At 50.9% G+C, this 15,846-nt stretch overlaps 1 long non-coding RNA gene and 1 other non-coding gene across 2 annotated transcripts in view; one reads left to right on the top strand and one right to left on the bottom strand.

Moving 5' to 3' along the window:
* LOC132220664 (uncharacterized) overlaps positions 1 to 15,718 on the top strand; it is a 747,794-nt gene extending 732,076 nt beyond the window's left edge. The window contains exon 3 of the long non-coding RNA XR_009449837.1: positions 15,483 to 15,718. This is a non-coding gene — a long non-coding RNA (uncharacterized LOC132220664). The remainder of the gene's footprint in view (positions 1 to 15,482) is intronic.
* On the bottom strand, positions 6,859 to 6,988 carry LOC132221461 (small Cajal body-specific RNA 20). The gene has a single exon (XR_009450003.1). It is a non-coding gene; the product is annotated as a small Cajal body-specific RNA 20 (non-coding RNA).
* Positions 15,719 to 15,846: the final 128 nt, after the last annotated feature.

The following is a 15,846-nucleotide window of genomic DNA, read 5'->3' on the forward strand; positions in this document are numbered from 1 at the left end:
AAACCTAATGTAATACTTTCATAAATGCAAAGAAAGAAGTAATAGAGCTTAAGGAGAAATAGACAAATTATCATCAAGCTGAAAGATTTAAACAGTCTTTTATTGATAAGCAAACTAAAAATCAGTAAATGCCTGAAAATTTAAATTAACAAATTTGAACCAATTTGTTCACTACAGTCATTTCAAACACACATGGAATATATGTGCTTTTAAATGGTAATGTGCCAAACCATAAAACAAGACTCAATATATTTTAAGGAATTGACAAGTCATGTTCTTTTTCTATTCAGTTAATGTATAATTTAAAAATAAATTTTTAAACCCTATTTATATGAAAGTCAATGAAATAAAAAGCCAACTTATAACAAAATGGTAGTAAAAATTCTGCAGAACAATTGAATAATTAACACTACGTAACACTTTAGGAACACGAAGGGAAAACCACAGCTTTAAATAGTAATATTGGACAAAAAGCATCAAATACACATTTTAGGAAGTTAGAAAAAAATTGGAAACATATACAAAAAAACAGTTTTTAACACATTGCTGAGGGATCACGAGAATTCTTGCTTCATATTACACAGTGTTTTACAAAGTATGATACTTTAAAGAGATATTAGCTTGTAAGAAAATATAATAACTTCAAAATGCAATGGGTATTTAATTTTAAAGCGTGCCTTTAACATTTATGTAAAACGTTGTTTGTACTTGTTCAGTAGAAACTTATCTGGCCACTGGGTAAAAGCTAGCAATAAAACTACTGGTCCGCAATGTGTTAAGTTAGAAAAAGAACAATAAACCCATGAAAAGTGGAAGGAAGGAGAAAATGAGGAGTAAACATCAAATAGAAAAAGAACAAAAGGCGGGTTCCACAAAGCCGAAGCGTGAAGTAGATAAAAACTCCAATGAGAGGAAGCAGGCAAAAAGGAGAGAGGGCACAAGCCATGGCCCAAGCCACTGGGTGCATGTGGGAGGCACCCTATCGGTGTTTCCCCCTCCTCCTCCCTCGCTTCCACGCTCTCTAAAAATCAATGGAAAAAGTATCCTCTGGTGAGGATTTTTTTTTAAAAGAAGTGGCACAGACTAGAACAGCTGAAATTAAAGAAGTAATTCTATGGACATTCATACCAATAAACGTGAAACTGAACTGGAAACAAATTCCTAGGAACATAATGTGCTAGGAGTGCCTCGAGAAGAAATAGAAAGCCTGCATCTTCAGTAACAGGTAAATTGAGCATTAAATTTAACCTGCGTTCAGCACTTGGTTTAACAGGTGAATTCTTCTAAACTTTCAAAGGCTATCTTTCCAATATATAAAAACTAGAGGCCTGGTGCACAAAAATTTGTGCACTCGGGGGGGGGGGGGAGGGGAGGGTCCCTCAGCCCGGCCTGTGCCCTCTCGCAGTCTGGGACCCCTCGGGAGATAACAACCTGCTGGCTTAGGCCAGCTCCCAGGTGGCAGAGGGCAGGCCCAATCCCTAGGTGCAGCCCCTGGTCGGGCTCAGAGCAGGGCCGATTGGGGAGTTGGGGCGCTGCCCCCTGTCATGCACAGAGCAGGGCGGATTGGGAGGTTGCGATGCCACCCTCAGTCACGCTCAGGGTAGGGCCGATTGGGGGGTTGGGGCACCGTCCCCTGTCACACACAGAGCAGGGCCAATCCGGGGGTTGGGGCGCTGCCCCCTGTCACACACAGAGCAGGGCCGATCAGGGGGTTGGGGAGCTCCCCCCTGTCACGCACAGAGTAGGGCCGTTAGGGGAGTTGGGGCACCGCCCCCTGTCACACACACAGCAGGGCGGATCAGGGGGTTGGGGCGCTGCCCTCTATCACCTACAGAGCAGGGCCGATTAGGTGGTTGGGGCACCGCCAATCTCACACTCAGGGCAGGGCCGATGGGGAGGTTATGGCTCTACCCCGTCACACACAGAGCAGGGCCTGTGGGGTGGGGGGGTTGGGGCGCCGTACCCTGTCACACACAGAGCCGCAGGGTGATCAGGCGGGTTGGGGAGCTCCCCCCTATCAGGCACAGAGCAGGGCTGATCAGGGGGCTGGGGTGCCTTACCCTGTCAGGAACAGAGCAGGGCGGATAGGGAGGTTGTGGCCCCGCCCCCTGTCACACACACAGCCGCAGGGCGATCAGGGAGTTTGGGCGCTGCCCCCTGTCTCGCTGATCCCGGTGCTGGGAGGCCTCGCAGCTCCGCTGATCCCGGTGCTGGGAGGCGTATTACCCTTTTACTATATAGAATAGAGGCCTGGTGCACGGGTGAGGGCTGGCTGGTTTGCCCTGAAGGGTGTCCTGGATCAGGGTGGGGGTCCCCACTGGCGTGCCTGGCCAGCCTGGATGAGGGGATGATGGCTGTTTGCAGCTGGTCATACACCCTTCAGGGTGGGGGTCCCTACTGGGGTGCCTGGCCAGTCTGGGTGAGGGGCTGAGGGCTGTTTTCAGGCTGGGACTGAAGCTCCCAACTGCTCCTTTTGTTCTTTTTTTAATTTTTATTCTGGGCCAGCTTTAACTCTGAGGCTTGGCTCCAGCTCTGAGACCTCAGCTGCTAAAAGTAGGTATCTGTTTTGTTTAGGTTCTATAATCGAAACTCTGTATCAACTCCAGCTCTGAGATCCCAGCCGGCTGAAAGCTGGTTTCTGGGGTTTTGTTTAGCTTCTATATTTGTTACAGTGTTTCTTTTTTTTTTTAATTAAATCTTTATTGTTCAGATTATTACATTTGTTCCTCTTTTTTCCCCCCCCATAACTCCCCTCCTCCCAGTTCCCGCCCCACCCTCCGCCCTCACTCCCCACCCACTGTCCTCATCCATAGGTGCACGATTTTTGTCCAGTCTCTTCCCACATCTCCCACACCCCTTTCCCCCCCAAGAATAGTCAGTCCATTCCCTTTCTATGTCCCTGATTCTATTATAATCACCAGTTCATTCTGTTCATCAGATTATTTATTCACTTGATTCTTAGATTCACTTGTTGATAGATGCATATTTGTTGTTCATAATTTGTATCTTTACCTTTTTCTTCCTCTTCCTCTTCCTCTTCTTAAAGGATACCTTTCAGCATTTCATATAATCCTGGTTTGGTGGTGATGAACTCCTTTAGCTTTTCCTTATCTGTGAAGCTCTTTATCTGACCTTCAATTCTGAATGATAGCTTTGCTGGATAAAGTAATCTTGGTTGTAGGTTCTTGGTATTCATCACTTTGAATATTTCTTGCCACTCCCTTCTGGCCTGCAAAGTTTCTGTTGAGAAATCAGCTGACAGTCGTATGGGTATTCCCTTGTAGGTAACTGAGTTTCTTTCTCTTGCTGTTTTTAAGATTCTCTCTTTATCTTTTGCTCTTGGCATTTTAATGATGATGTGTCTTGGTGTGGTCCTCTTTGGATTCCTTTTGTTTGGGGTTCTCCGCGCTTCTTGGACCTGTAAGTCCATTTCTTTCACCAGGTGGGGGAAGTTTTCTGTCATTATTTCTTCAAATAGGTTTTCAATATCTTGGTCTCTCTCATCTTCTGGCACCCCTATAATTCTGATGTTGGTACGCTTGAAGCTGTCCCAGAGGCTCCTTACACTATCCTCGCATTTTTGGATTCTTTTTTCATTTTGCTTTTCCGGTTGGATGTTTTTTGCTTCCTCGCATTTCAAATCATTGACTTGATTCTTGCGCTCCTCTGGTCTGCTGTCGGGCGTCTGTATAATATTCGTTATTTCAGTCCGTGTATGCTTAATTTCTAGTTGGTTCCCCAATATAAGATCGAGGGTCTTATTAGTTTTCGTGTAGATCTCATTAAGTTTATCGGCAGCTTCTAAACAGTTCTTGAGAGACCTTAAAAGTGTGGTTCTGAACTCTATTTCTTCCATTGACAATTTTGTCCTGTTTCTTTGTCTTCGCATTTTGTTATGCTTCCTTGGTGCACCCCCTAGTGGTCTTTGTTCGCAGTCTTATAGTTAAATCTTGATTGTTGTAGCTAATTCCAGGGAAGGTTTGACCTCCAGGCCAAGTGGCTATGAGAATCAGCTGTGTCAGCAGTGAGAGAACTTCTGTCCTCTAGGGAGGTGCTAATCTAGCCTTTGCCTGAGGCTATCCGGCAAAAGCCTCTGTGCAGGGCTTGGGTGGGGCGGGTCGCACAGGATCAACAGGGTGGGCCGGAGAGAGCAGTTATGGCGGCTCTCAGTCCTGTCCCCAGGGGCTCTGCCTCTCTGAGTCCCAGCACCCGCTGCAAAGCTCGGAGAGAAAGCTGCACTCGCTCTGACCGAAGCCAGACAGTCCCGCTTCTCCCGTTTGAGTCTGGGTCCCCAAAGACTCGCCCGGATCTGGTGCTCAGAGTCTTCGACTCCCTCCCGATTGAAAACAACAACCGCGCCCTCCGCCGCCAGCCCGCTCCGCGCACTCCGCACCTCAGAATTTGACTTCAGCACTGCGCCTCCTCTGAGTGTCCGTGTGCTTTTCTCTTTCCTCCTAGTTGTAGGACTTCCACTCAGCCAGCGTTCCTGTGGTTCTGGGTGATGTCCCTTCCGTTTTTTGGTTTCACTTTTGAAGTAGTTGTTCAAAGCAGCAAACTCCGGCGTTAACCTATGCCGCCATCTTGGTTCTCCTGTTACAGTGTTTCTTAAACTGCAAGCTCAGAGGCCGGCAAGGCAGGCAGGGAATGTTGCAGTCCTCCGTGACTGAAGCAAGCAAGCCTCATGTTCAGTTTAAGCTGCCTGGCTGCAGGCCGCCATCTTGGCTGGCAATTAATTTGCATATCGCCCTGATTAGCCAATGGGAAGGGTAGTGGTCGTACACCAATTACCATGTTTCTCTTTTATTAGATAGGATATGTAATCGGTTGTGTCCAAACTGGATTTATTAAGGAAAGCAAGAGTGATTTAGCATTAGAAAAAGGTACAAATGTCATTTGTCACAATAGATTCAAGGAAGAAAAATGTGTTACTAGAATGGATGGAGAAAGAAGCATTTGACAACATTCCACACCCATTTGTGATAAAAACCAAACTAGAAATAGAATGAGCTCTTTTGCCTGATGAAAGGCATCTATAAAAACTCTACACAAATATTCTCCATGGGAAACTGAAAAAGCGTTTCCTTTAAAACCAGGAACAAGACAGAAAACGCCCTCTGTGGCTGCTGGCACTCAGCACTACTGGAGATCTAGCAAGGACAACATATGGAAGTAAAAAATCAAAGGCTTGGGAAGGAATAAAATTGTCACTATTCACAGATATTGTTGTCTGCACAAAAGCTCAAAAAATCTACAGGTAATAAGTAGAAACAAGATTTGGCTGTAAGATCAGTTTAAAATCAAATGCATTTCTATACATCATCAATAAATGGTTTAGAAAACAATTTTAAAAAAGAACCCAGCATTTACAGTAGCAAAAAACTTGAGGTACCGAGGAATAAATCTGATGAAAAATTTTAAAAGACCTTTATGCAGAAAATCATAAAACTTAGTGAACAAACAACAAAGACCTAAATAGATTCCTATAATATTATAAAGACTTATTTAAAATAATTCAATTCTCCCTGGATCTGTAGATCAACAATTTCATTAAAATACCAAGTTTTTGTGGTACTTGACAAGCTAATTATCGAAAGGCATGAAAAAGCCAGGACAGGCTTATGGAAAGTTAATATGGTCAGGGGGTGGGACTTGCCCCCCAACATCTTCAGTTTATTATAAAGCCTATAGGGATGATTAAGGTGGGAAGAGCCTGAGTAAGGACGGACAGACTAACAAGTGGGATAATCAAAAGACCCTGCACTTTGCCCGGTGATGCATGACGGGTGACATTTTAGGCCAATGGGACTATTTAGAAAACTGTCCAATAACAACTTATAAGTCCATAAAGGGGAAGAGTTGAAATTGGACCCCTGCCCCACGTTAGTCACAAAAAGCCATTCCACTTGGTTTAAGGATTTAAATGTGAAAAGGAAGCTGCTTAAAATTTTAGAAGAATTTTGGTGTCTTGTTTTCCTTAAAGCAGGGGTGGGGGATGTCTGGCCCATGGGCCGTAGAAGGCCTGCAAAATCATTTTGTCTGGCCCTGCTAAGGCAGTAGGGATGAGTTAACAGTCTGACCAAACATAACAGGCTACTTTTAAAGACAATTTAAATCCTGAGGTCGTTAGGATTTTTTGAACACCTAATAAAGAATGCACTACCAAAGAAACAACACGTGACTACGTTAATTTTATTGTCTTGTGTTCATTAAAAGACAAAATAAAGCAACTACAGTGGGGCCTTGACTTACGAGTGTCCCGACTAACGAGTTTTTTGAGATACCAGCTGTCTGCCTATTTTTTGCAATGAGTTGACAGAGTAATTTGAGTTAACGAGCTCCTTAACAAGCTCGGTCTCCGAACGAATTAAACTCATAAGTCAAGGCCCCACTGTATTTCAGAAGAGAGTGCAGGGGAGTTCTGGGTGCTGTTGTGCACATTCCATGTCTTGCCAGCTGCTGAGCCGAAATGTACCCGTACTTACCTTTAAGGAAGGGGGGAGCCTTTCTCAGCCAAGGGCCATTTGGATATTTATAACATCCACGGGCCGTTTAAAATTATCTTTAAAAGTAGCCTGTTATATTTGGTCAGACAATTAACTCACCCCTAATGCCTTGGCGGGGCCAGACCGAATGATTTGGGAGGTCTTATCCGGCCGGTGGGCTGGACATTCCCCACTTCTCCTTTAAGGAAAACAAGACACCAAACTTTTAGTCCAGCCATAGCTGGACCCCCACCCCCCACTTACCCCGCAACCCCAAGCACTGGTTCACCTGCCACCTCACAGTTTGAAGAGTCTACAAAGCCCCTTCTCCATTTGAGGTGACAGGCGGAGATGGCAATTTATTTTATTTATTTTTAAATGTCTGAAGTAGGAAAACAAGGCTGCCCAGCTTGTGTCAGCCCCGACAATAATCTTCAAGGGTTGATCTTGGCCTCCAGCCCTGGCTGAGGGGAAAAGAACCCCTGCAGGCCCATGGAAAAGAGGCCTTGCGGATGGCAATGTAAATAAACTTGGCTTCCCAGGGGCTGAGAGGCAAGTCCGCCAGCAGGGCCCAGAGCGCATCTAGCATTGGTACCCGCATTGGAAAAATAACGTCACTTTCTCCACTGGCACACATGGGGTTAAGCACAGCTCCTTTACCAGGGGGACAGGGCACAAAGGGAAGGACAAGCCCTTAGGAAGCCACTCCCTGGCACACCAGCCCTGGACCTTCGCCAGGCCCATCAGTGCTCTCCAGACTCCTCAATTCTCAGACAAGTTCAACGCTCCTATAGCTCTGGGGCCCCTCTGACACCCCAAGTTCAATGCTCCTATAGCTCTGGGGCCCCTCTGACACCCAAGTTCAACGCTCCTATAGCTCTGGGGCCCCCCTGACACCCCAAGTTCAACGCTCCTATAGCTCTGGGGCCCCCTGACACCCCAAGTTCAACGCTCCTATAGCTCTGGGGCCCCCCTGACACCCCAAGTTCAACGCTCCTATAGCTCTGGGGCCCCTCTGACACCCCAAGTTCAATGCTCCTATAGCTCTGGGGCCCCTCTGACACCCCAAGTTCAACGCTCCTATAGCTCTGGGGCCCCCCTGGCACCCCAAGTTCAATGCTCCTATAGCTCTGGGGCCCCTCTGACACCCCAAGTTCAATGCTCCTATAGCTCTGAGACCCCTCTGACACCCCAAGTTCAATGCTCCTATAGCTCTGGGACCCCTCTGACACCCCAAGTTCAATGCTCCTATAGCTCTGGGGCCCCGCTGACACCCCAAGTTCAATGCTCCCATAGCACTGGGACCCACAGCTGGTCAATTCAGTCACCACTTCTGTTGCCACCGCACTGTCTTCACTGCTCCTGACCAGGTTCCAAGCCCACGATCACATGTTGCAATCACTCCCTCGCACACATTCTTGCCTCCTTTGCTCATTTCCTTTCTTTAATCATTAGGCACAACCGGAACCCTTGCTAACCCCAACCCTCTGCCTAGTCCACGCCAACACGACCACTTTGGGTCCCTTTTCTCAATGGGGCCTCGGGCAGCTCTGGCAGTGGCCACTGTTCCTGCTGGCTGCTCCCTCGCCCACCGAGCTCTCCGGGGTCATGGAGCTGGTTCAAAGGGCCTGCAGGATGTTTGTAGTTTCAGGATGGAGACAATGAAAGCCTGTCAGAGAGAAGTGGGAGCAGGAAGAGAAAAGTAACAGTGGGAGAGAAGGAAGGCTGCTCTGAGCTGATAACCACTTAGGTTTTCCTGAAGGGGAGGCTAAGGCTCACGGAGTGTATGGCTGTCCTTACACCACATGTAGAACTGCACTTAAAAGGGGGTGTAGAACTGCACATACACAGGTGTAGAGCTGTCCTTACACGGGGTGTAGAGCTGTCCTTACATGGGGTGTAGAGCTGTCGTTACACGGGGTGTAGAGCTGTCCTTACACAGGTGTAGAGCTGTACTTACATGAGCATAGAGCTGTACTTACACGGGGTGTAGAACTGCACTTACATGGGGTATAGAACTGTCCTTACACGGGGTGTAGAGCTGTCCTTACACGGGGTGTGGAACTGTTCTTACATGGGGTGTAGAGCTGTACTTACACGGGGTGTGGAACTGTCCTTACACGGGGTGTAGAGCTGTACTTACACGGGGTGTGGAACTGTCCTTACACGGGGTGTAGAGCTGTACTTACATGGAGTGTGGAACTGTCCTTACACGGGGTGTAGAGCTGTACTTACACGGGGTGTGGAACTGTCCTTACACGGGGTGTAGAGCTGTCCTTACACGGGGTGTAGAGCTGTCCTTACACGGGGTGTAGAGCTGTTCTTACACTGAGTGTGGAACTGTCTTTACACGGGGTGTAGAGCTGTACTTACATGGAGTGTGGAACTGTCCTTACATGGGGTGTAGAGCTGTACTTACATGGAGTGTGGAACTGTCCTTACATGGAGTGTGGAACTGTCCTTACAGGGGGTGTAGAGCTGTACTTACACGGAGTGTGGAACTGTCCTTACACGGGGTGTAGAGCTGTACTTACACGGAGTGTGGAACTGTCCTTACACGGGGTGTAGAGCTGTACTTACATGGAGTGTGGAACTGTCCTTACATGGGGTGTAGAGCTGTACTTACACGGGGTGTAGAGCTGTCCTTACACGGGGTGTGGAACTGTACTTAAGCAATGGACACTTTTTGGGGGCCTGGGTCTCTCTCTCTGAAAGGAGAAGTTCTAAAATAAAGCCCAGGACTTAAGTAGTTAGACCTGGTTTGGGGCTTCAGTTCTGTCACTTAACCAGCTGCCTGACCCTGAGCCTCGGTTTCTTTGTCTGTAAATGGGGCTCCTGTGACCACCTGGCTGGGAGTGGCTCTGAGGATTGCCATGGGCCGTGTCTGCATTTGCTTCCCGAAGCTCAGCACCTCCACCCCAGCCCCTGGCGACCTCGCACATGTGGTACAAAGCACCGGCGTTTACAGAGGAACCCCACTGGCTGTGATTCCCGGAGGCTGATTTTTCTAGAAAGTTGCTCAATTTGTGTTTCCGCCGGTTCTTTGAAGCCTCTTCCTGGATGCGGGGGAGATGAGGCGCTGAGTGCACCTCTCAGCGCTCCTGCTCGGAGGCAGCTGCAGCGAATTATTTCATTTTTGGAGCGAGATGAAATAATTGCCGCCGGCACAGCAAGCCCACCTCTCCCCCGGCAGCACGAAGGGAAGCTCAAAAGCACCTCTGGTCCTGAGGGCCCGCGGGGGAGGGAGGGCCAGGAGTCCGTGCTGAGCCAGGTGTCCCTGCAGGAACCCACGCCCGCCCCGCGACGCTGATGCCACTTCCTGCCGCAGGTGCCCCGCGACGCTGATGCCACTTCCTGCCGCAGGTGCCCCGCGATGCAGATGCCACTTCCTGCCGCAGGTGCCCCGCGACGCTGATGCCACTTCCTGCCGCCTGTGCCCCGCGATGCAGATGCCACTTCCTGCCGCAGGTGCCCCGCGATGCAGATGCCACTTCCTGCCTCAGGTGCCCCGCGACGCTGATGCCACTTCCTGCCGCAGGTGCCCCGCGACGCTGATGCCACTTCCTGCCGCAGGTGCCCCGCGACGCTGATGCCACTTCCTGCCGCAGGTGCCCCGCGACGCTGATGCCACTTCCTGCCGCAGGTGCCCCGCGATGCAGATGCCACTTCCTGCCGCAGGTGCCCCGCGACGCTGATGCCACTTCCTGCCGCCGGTGCCCCGCGACGCTGATGCCACTTCCTGCCTCAGGTGCCCCGCGATGCAGATGCCACTTCCTGCCGCAGGTGCCCCGCGACGCTGATGCCACTTCCTGCCTCAGGTGCCCCGCGATGCAGATGCCACTTCCTGCCGCAGGTGCCCCGCGACGCTGATGCCACTTCCTGCCGCCTGTGCCCCGCGATGCAGATGCCACTTCCTGCCGCCTGTGCCTCGCGATGCAGATGCCACTTCCTGCCGCCGGTGCCACGCGATGCAGATGCCACTTCCTGCCGCAGGTGCCCCGCGATGCAGATGCCACTTCCTGCCGCAGGTGCCCCGCGATGCAGATGCCACTTCCTGCCGCCTGTGCCTCGCGATGCAGATGCCACTTCCTGCCGCCGGTGCTCCGCGATGCAGATGCCACTTCCTGCCGCCGGTGCCACGCGATGCAGATGCCACTTCCTGCCGCAGGTGCCCCGCGATGCAGATGCCACTTCCTGCCGCCGGTGCCCCGCGATGCAGATGCCACTTCCTGCCGCAGGTGCCCCGCGATGCAGATGCCACTTCCTGCGATGCAGATGCCACTTCCTGCCGCAGGTGCCCCGCGATGCAGATGCCACTTCCTGCCGCAGGTGCCCCGCGATGCAGATGCCACTGGCTCCCGCTCCCTGGAGGTCGGCATGTCCAGGTGCTCCCAGCGGAGTCGGGGGGCTCCTTCACCTGGGGAGACGAGGCGGACAGGTGTCTGTCGAGGCCCCTGGGAATGTGGGGGGGGAACTTTAGGTGGAAACAGACAGGCTTGTCTCTCTTCATTCAGAAAATGAAAGATTGTCACGCTGAGTGAGCCGTGCTCCGTGAGGACTCCCACGGCGGCTGCCGCGTGCTAATTCTGTGAGGAAGGTGCCTGGTGGGTTTGTGCGAAGTCCTCTGAGGGGAAGATTTCTGTGGCCGTGGCCCTCCCGGCTCATCCGCACCTGCCAGGGCTCTGCTCACTCTGCCTAGTTCTCCTCCCGCGTCCCGACCGCCTAGGTCCGGGCGCTCCTGCTCCTTCCCGAGGCCCTGGGAGAGCTGGACCGGCACATAGCAATGGCTGTTGCTATGATTCTTATTTATTGCTAACCAAGCTCATCTTGTTTTCAAAAGGATTGAGGTGGATTCCTAAAATACTGTACATAAAAGATTAAAACTAAGTACAGCAGCCCCCCTCCCGGTCCAGCTCCACTTCCCGTGGACTGTTACCCACGGCCACCGAGGCCCAGAAATATTGAAGGGAGGATCCCAGAAATAAGCAATGGACACGTGCGTGGAGCAGCGGGTGAAATCTCCCGAGTCCCACTCAGTTCCACGCAGGACCTGGCCCCTCCCTTGGCCGCATCCCTGCTCCAGGGGCCCCGCCCGAGGGCACTGAGGAGCCTCTTGGCCTCAGCTGGACGGTGTGGCCTTGCAGGCTTGTGCTCACGTCACCCCGACCTTACATGACGTCACAACGGCCCCAAAGCACCAGAGCAGCGAGGCTGGCAGTTCCCATGCGCCCAGGAGAAGCCGGAAAGTGCTTCGGTCAGGTCAGCAGCAGCCTGACGTCACCAGCCCCGTCGCTCTCCGCCCTCTGTCGCCACCGGGGTTTAACACCACTTGGATGCTCACCAGGATTGTTAATGTTTTCAAGTGATCTGGTTACAAAGTTCCATTGGCTTTAGACGGTCTTCCTCCAATCCCCATTTTCCCGCAAGTCCCATTATTTTTAGCTGGTGTTTGCAGAATGCAAGAGAAACGCACGTATAGTGTTACATCTGAAATGCCTATGTTGGGTAATAACATTCACATACACATTTAAAATAAACAAACAAAAACTCCCTAACTCTGTCTCCACTCCTGCCTTCTCCCCACTCAGTGTCCTCTGCATCCACAAGGCCAGGAGCGAATGTGCCAGCAGCGTCAGAACTGACCAGCTGTGAACCCGGGTGACTTCACTCCCTGAGCCTCCGTTTCCTCGTCTGTGACACAAGGAGGGAGGGAAGGGCTTTCTGGAAACCGGCCAGGGGACAGGCGAGCTCAGTGAGCACACTCGGTCATAGCAGCTGGGTGTCCCGCGAGTGGCCTTTCCCGAGGACAGCGCTTCCTCACAGGGACCAGGCATCACCTGTGCAGGTGCCCAGGGCCGGAACCTCCAGGGTGGGGCCGAAGCCGAAGACCCTTTCAGAATGCCCACAGGTGACGCCTGGCTCCACTGCTGCAGGGAGGCGGCTTGTTCTGACTTCCCTTGTTCTGACTCACACCCAGCAAGCAGCTGGGGGCCCTGGGGGGAGAATGCCTGGTCTACTTGACAGCTGGAAATACCCAATTGAAATTCTGTGCCTATTAATATGCTCCGATTTGCTGAGCCTCAGCTTCCTCATCTGTAAAATGGACATAATGACAGCCCGTGTCACAGACCTGCAGCACGGATTGTGAGATGTCCCGTGGAGCATGCTCAGAGCAGCGGCTGGTGCAGAGCAGCTCTTGGGGTGATGCTGCTGGTGTGCATCAGGCTCTCTGAGGTTGGTTCCTGTGACTCTGCCCTGGAAGGCCAGTGCTGCTCAGTGTACACAGAAGCAGCTGCAGGAAGACCCGAAGAGTGGCTAGCTCACCACACTACCCGAGGGTTGTCTGAGCGACTGTCGGTGCCTGACCAGTGTCCAGCAGTGCTCCCTTGGCCAGCGTAGCCCTCAAACACCAGAGATCTATGAACCGTCAGCGGGAAACCACGCACAGGGAAGGAACGCCTGGCCACCCGCCTAGGAAGTCTATTGCTGCACTAACTTGGATTGTAAGAGAGCCTGCAACCCTCTCATTCCCAGCAGAAGACTGTGGTCCTACCGGCTGATCATGTGGTTTGAGACCCCGGGAACAGACCCACACTGGGGCCAGGGGTGTCGGCACCAGTCCTTTCACTTGTGAAACTCCTCTTTTTTCTTCAAGATGCGCCCAAATGCTACCTCCTCTTTGTTGCTGTTCCCAGTCCCCTCGGGCTGAGCGACTCGGCCAGCTGCCTGCCTGAGGCCACGTGCCCATCTCAGAGCCAGGGCCTGTGTGTCACCTCCTTCATGCGCCCGCGGCCACATCAGCGCTCATGTGGAAGGTGCCCACGCGGTCGCCGTGGAGTTAATGCAGTGGGTCTCCATGCCCCTTTCCACCCGAGCTGGAGCTAAGGCACTTGAACATTCAGAGTCCTCCCAGAGCAGAGACGCGCCGGCCGGCCGGGACCGAGCACACGCTGGCAGAGCCTGGCCCCACGCGGGCGAGGGCACCTCAGAGCATCAGGAGGACTAGGAGGGGGCCTTGGGCATCTGCAGAAGTGGCGCCAAGTATTATTCATTCAACAGACATCTATCCAGTGTCAACATGTGCCAGGCCACAAATAAGATCTGAGGCTGAAACCGACCATGGTAGTGACGTACCTATGACAGGTGCTGGGGCAGGAGGACACAGGGACCACAGGAAGGGGCGTGGAGGAGAGGACCTTGAACGTGAGGCAGGAGAGACAATGTCAGAGTCAAGAGCTAACTGGAGCGAGCACCAGGGCAAGAGGCTCTCTGCTCTGCTCCTCTCCGATGGCTGTGGCACGAGGTGGCTTCTTCCCGCACTCTGAAGGGCGCCGCTTCGGGCTTCACAGCGAGAGCATGTCACCTCTTCCTTGAAGCTGACTCTCAGGCCTACTGGCTCCCCACCCTGTGGTCCTGTCCTGGCACACACAGTGGGACCCCCAGAATCTGGCCCTCGGCTTCCCTTGCCTGGCCCGTCACCAAGGAAACAGAAGAGGCCTGTGGGAGGTGGGCACAGATGCACAGACGCAAGCTCCACCCTCGTGGGAACCAAATCCACATCAAATCCACACCAAAATCCACATTAAATCCACACCAAAATTCACAATGAAATCCACATCAAAATCCACATTGAAATCCACACCAAAATCCACATCAAATCCACACTGAAATCCATATCAAATTCACACCGAAATCCACACCAAAATTCACATTAAAATCCACACCAAAATCCACACCAAAATCTATATCAAATCCACATCAAAATCTATATCAAATCCACACCAAAATCCACATCAAATCCACACCAAAATCCACATAGAAATCCACATCAAAATCCACACCAAAATCCACATTAAATCCACACCAAAATTCACAATGAAATCCACATCAAAATCCACATTGAAATCCACACCAAAATCCACATCAAATCCACACTGAAATCCACATCAAATCCACACCGAAATCCACACCAAAATCCACATCAAATCCACACCAAAATCCACATCAAAATCCACACCAAAATCCACACTAAAATCCACACTGAAATCCACACCAAAATCCACATCAATTCCACACCAAAATCCACATAGAAATCCACATCAAAATCCACACCAAAATCCACATTAAATCCACACCAAAATTCACAATGAAATCCACATCAAAATCCACATTGAAATCCACACCAAAATCCACATCAAATCCACACTGAAATCCACATCAAATCCACACCGAAATCCACACCAAAATCCACATCAAATCCACACCAAAATCCACATCAAAATCCACACCAAAATCCACACTAAAATCCACACTGAAATCCACACCAAAATCCACATCAATTCCACACCAAAATCCACATTGAAATCCACACTGAAATCCACACCAAAATCCACACTGAAATCTATATCAAATCCACACCGAAATCCACACCGAAATCCACATCAAATCCACACCAAAATCCACATCAAACCCACACCAAAATCCACATCAAATCCACACCAAAATCCACATCGAAATCCACACCAAAATCCACATCGAAATCCACACCAAAATCCACATCAAAATCTACACCAAAATCTATTATCAAATCCACATCAAAATCCACACTGAAATCCATATCAAATTTACACCAAAATCCACACTAAAATCCACATCAAATTCACACCAAAATCCACATCAAATCCACACTGAAATCCACATAGAAATTCACATTGACATCCACTGACAACTTTATCATTGTTGACAGCATTTTGAATGAAGCAAAGAGCTTAACAAAATATATGAAAGGTCTGTTTTGTAAATCACAAATGGACAGCAGATTTTAAAAGTTGCTTTTCTGATCATCCAGAAAAGACCATGTTTATTTCATAGTAAACAGCATGTGGGTGAGATGGGCCACTGCCAGGAGGCCGGGCAGCCACACTGCAGGGCTCTCAGGGGAAGGACAGCCACCAGCAGGTGAGGCTGTGGGGGCCCAGCAGAGCCAGCGGCTGCCAGGAGCGGGCGGGGCGGGGCGGGGCGGGGCTTGGGAGGGGAAGCAGGGGGGACAGGCAGTGACTCGGGCCTTCCAAGGAGTCACCATGACGGGTGAATCCTGCCCGCTGCAAACAGCGTGTTCACTTACATCAGCTCATGGCCATTCACCAAATGAGCAGAGGTTTCGGTGCGAGTCCTCTGTGTCCACAACATGTCTGGGAGAGCAGAGAGGGGCAGGGCCGGCCTCTAAGCAGGGCCGAGCCAAGGAGCACAGACGTCACAGGGTGGGGGGCGGGGGGATGCGGGTGGGACATTGGGGCAGGGTATAGAATTCAGGGGTGTGAGATGGGCCTGGGGCACAGCTGGGATGCTGACAGGCAGAGAGGGG

This window comes from Myotis daubentonii, chromosome 18 (genome assembly GCF_963259705.1).
Source record: "Myotis daubentonii chromosome 18, mMyoDau2.1, whole genome shotgun sequence".
Taxonomy (NCBI): domain Eukaryota; kingdom Metazoa; phylum Chordata; class Mammalia; order Chiroptera; family Vespertilionidae; genus Myotis; species Myotis daubentonii.